Source organism: Saccopteryx bilineata, chromosome 8 (genome assembly GCF_036850765.1).
Source record: "Saccopteryx bilineata isolate mSacBil1 chromosome 8, mSacBil1_pri_phased_curated, whole genome shotgun sequence".
Classification (NCBI taxonomy): domain Eukaryota; kingdom Metazoa; phylum Chordata; class Mammalia; order Chiroptera; family Emballonuridae; genus Saccopteryx; species Saccopteryx bilineata.
The window spans coordinates 61562939-61566521 of record NC_089497.1 but is presented as its reverse complement, the minus strand read 5'-3'; the positions used below and the strand labels follow the sequence as shown (position 1 = coordinate 61566521).

Below are 3583 nucleotides of genomic sequence, written 5' to 3'. Positions count from 1 at the left end.
CCACTACTACAATATTTGTCCAAACCACTATTTTAATCTCCTCTCAATTCCTGCAATAGCCTCTTAACTGCTTGTTTTTATCCCTGCCAATCTGCAGTTAGTTCTTTCTTGCTGGAAAGATTTTTGAACCACTGATTTAATTTCTTTATTAGTTGATAATACAGTCTGTTCTTTTTCTTTTATTTCTCTCTCTTTTTCTATTATTTTAGAGGGGAGCACAAATGCAGTCTTCCACTAGCACAAATTATACAGTCGAGTTTCTCACGTTTGGGGAAATCACAGGAGGAAGCACATCCGGAGTGCAATGGATTAGCCTCACTCTGAGAAAACTACCTTTGTGATGGTGATATCTCCCCTGCCTGGTAAGTATGTCCTTTTTAAAATATGTGTGTGTTGTTATTATTATTATTATTATTATTAAGAGAGAGAGAGAGAGATAGAAGCATCAACTTGTTTCACCTAGTTGAGCACCCATTGATTGCTTCTCATACGTGCCCTGACTAGGTCTCAAACAGTGACCTTGGGGTCAAGCCAGCACCCTTGGGATTAAGCCCTTATTGGAGCTCAGGGCCAGTGGAGCTCACGTCCTTGGGATCAAACTGGCAATCCCAGGATCAAACCAGCAACCTCAGCACTGCAGGAGGAAGCTCTATATACTGTGCCACGGGCCAGGGCTCCAGTCTGTACTAAAGCTAGTGTCCAGAGTGATCTGTGTCACAGTTCAACATTTCTGGGAAAGCAGGGAAGTTCTGTCATTTTAAATATAACATTCTCACAGTAGTTACAATTGTTATTTCATAGCAAATAAGGAGGGAGAAAAGTCCAGCAAGTGAATTTTTAAGGAGATACCTGAAATTTACATACATCATTTTCTCTCATGAATCACTGGTCAAAATTTGATTATAGTCAGTCCCAGGATTATGAACAGGATAGGTACTATAGGTTTGTTTTTAAGTTGAATTTGTATGTAAATTGGAATCAGTACATTTACATATTAAATGCAACTTAGACAGATGCTTGACTTAACATAATATTTATTTTTACTATTCTGTGCATATAAATACTTAAACATTTCAAATACAACCTTAAAAAATCTTGGATGATGCAGAAGATGATGAACTTGTTGGAGAGAATGGGATCGATGTGTGGAGTCAGGGTTTGATTCTGATGCTGGAGTCAGTCTCTTGAAAGAGGCATCATGGGAGGTTTGTACACAATTTTTCCTTTTCTCATCATAAATGGCCCTGTAGCATCTCAAGCCTGCAGTAACTGTATGGTAAACTGTAGTGAACCTCTCTGTACCAGGATATTGCTCCCGTAACTTTGCTATTCCTGCTTCAATGTGACAAGTAGCCTCAGCTATCTTTCTGGAGAAAGCGTTTTTAGTTCTGGAGTTTCTAGGTCCTTGTTTTCTTCTGTAAATGCTATCATCTACTGTTCTAGTTCCATTAGTCTCCGTTGGTTAGTTCTTTGTCGTGGGAGTTGAGTAACTCTATATCATTTTACTGATGTCCAACTGTAGTTGATTATCAATAGCCTTTACAGAACTCTATCCCTAAGTACAAATTGTACATAAGTTGGATATTTGAAACTCAGGGACTCACTGTAGCGTTACCAGTAAGAGAGTCTAAGAAACATAGTCTGTTGTTGGATGATAGAGCCTAGCTAAAAAATAGAGTATATGTTTCTAAAAGAAAACCTAGCAAAACTTATACTAGGGGCATTACCTTAGTTAACTATTTTGCCTCCATAAGGATCATGAATTTACTGCACCCAGCCTAAAATCCAGCCAATGCTCTACCACTGAGTCAACTGGTTAGGGCTTAGATTTTTTAATTTTAAACAATTCCAAAGTTCTAGATTTTATATCACTTTAACTTTCTAGCCACTCCAAATCTGTGTTCTGATGTCTATCTTCAAATGAAACCTGGCCAACACTTCTTCATGTCCAGTTACTCCTAATAATCACTTGCTAAAATCATAAGCAGCAGCCAACAAACAAACATTCTGAATTTTGTCAGCTCACTTCTTCAGAGCTAATGTTTCAGTAGTACATGGTCTACCTTCCAAGTTATAGCAACAACAGTTTTACCAAGCATTTGGCCACAGCATAAATTTTTCCAGTCTCTAACTCACAATATTTGTAAATCTTTTTATCCACCACCTTGTCTATGTCACATATAATCATACTTTTATAACAGTATCCCACTTCCAAGTGCCATTCCCACTTCAGGAAATGCTTAACAATTAGAGATCTCAAAAGATATGCCCAAATATGGTTAGCTCTCCTGTGAAGTTATTGCCACCCTTGAAAAAGATGCATAAAACATACATTCCTGGAAATAAAGGCAGAAGTCAGCCTTAGGGGGAAAAGATTGCTGGAAAAGAGGCATGAAAAGATGAGAAAGAAAGAGGCATTTGCTGGAGGATAAAGTGATAAGTGAAAAAACAAGTCATCAGCTGCATAACATTTCAGTTAACAGTTGACCACATATATGAGATCCCAAAAGATTAAATGGAGCTAAAAAATTCCTATCACCTCATGATGTTGTAATCATTCTTTGACTGTATCTTTCTCTCTTAAGCTTCATTTAGCCTCATGTTATTTTGTTAACATGGCCTCTACATTTACAAAATCCAGCACTGATGTTGCCAAGAAGAGGTCACACTGAGTGCTGGAGCTGGAAACAAAATTAACAGTGATTAAGGAATATGAATGTAGAAAATCAGTGATGGCTGCTGCTTGCCAGTCATGCATGTGCTATTTCACCACAGCTACGATCTTGAAGAACAAGAAAAAAGTGATGAAAGTTGTTCAAGGATTTGCTTCATTGAAAGCAAGGAGACTAGTATTCAAGAGGGACCTATATCACACATGAAGAAATTTCTAATGACTTGGATTAAAGACCAGACCCAGAAACACATCCTTTTATCCTTCTCAACACCATGAGGATCACAGACAAAGCAAAAAGCTTGTTTGCAATGTTCAAACAAAAGGCTAGACCCAACTACCATATTGAATGTATTTCTAGCTCTGGGTGGTTTAAATGATTCAAGAGTTATTATAATGTATAATGTGAAGTGTGTAATGGCTGATATGAAGGCAGCTGAAAAAATTTTAAAAGTAGATAAGCCCATTATGAAAGAAAATTACTTTCCAGAGAAAATATTCAATTTGGATAGAAACCTCCCTATTTTGGAAACAGATGCCTGATAAGACTTTCAGCCATAAAGAGGCCAAGTCAATTCCAGGTTTCAAGGCTTTTAAAAACAAGATACAAGTCTTGCTGGGGGCCATGTTGTAAGCTACAAATTGAAACCCTTTGTGATCTGGCACAGTGAGAACCTCAGGACTTAAAACATATCAATAAGCACACACTGCCGGTGTACTACAAGAGCAATAAGAAGTCATGAATGACCCATATTCTCTTCCAAAATGCCTGCCTAAATTGTTATGTCAGTGAAGTGAGGAAACTTTGGAGAATAACATACCTTTCTAGATTTTGCTTATTACTGGTAATGTTCTCCAGTATCCTCCTTCTATTGGTAATCTTCATCTCAATATTAAAATGGTGTTCTCCCT

General features: G+C 37.5%; 1 non-coding gene across 1 annotated transcript; it reads right to left on the bottom strand.

Annotated features, from left to right (window-relative positions):
* Positions 1-206: 206 nt before the first annotated feature.
* Positions 207-370, bottom strand: LOC136312290 (U1 spliceosomal RNA). Its single transcript, XR_010726921.1, has one exon. It is a non-coding gene; the product is annotated as a U1 spliceosomal RNA (small nuclear RNA).
* Positions 371-3583: the final 3213 nt, after the last annotated feature.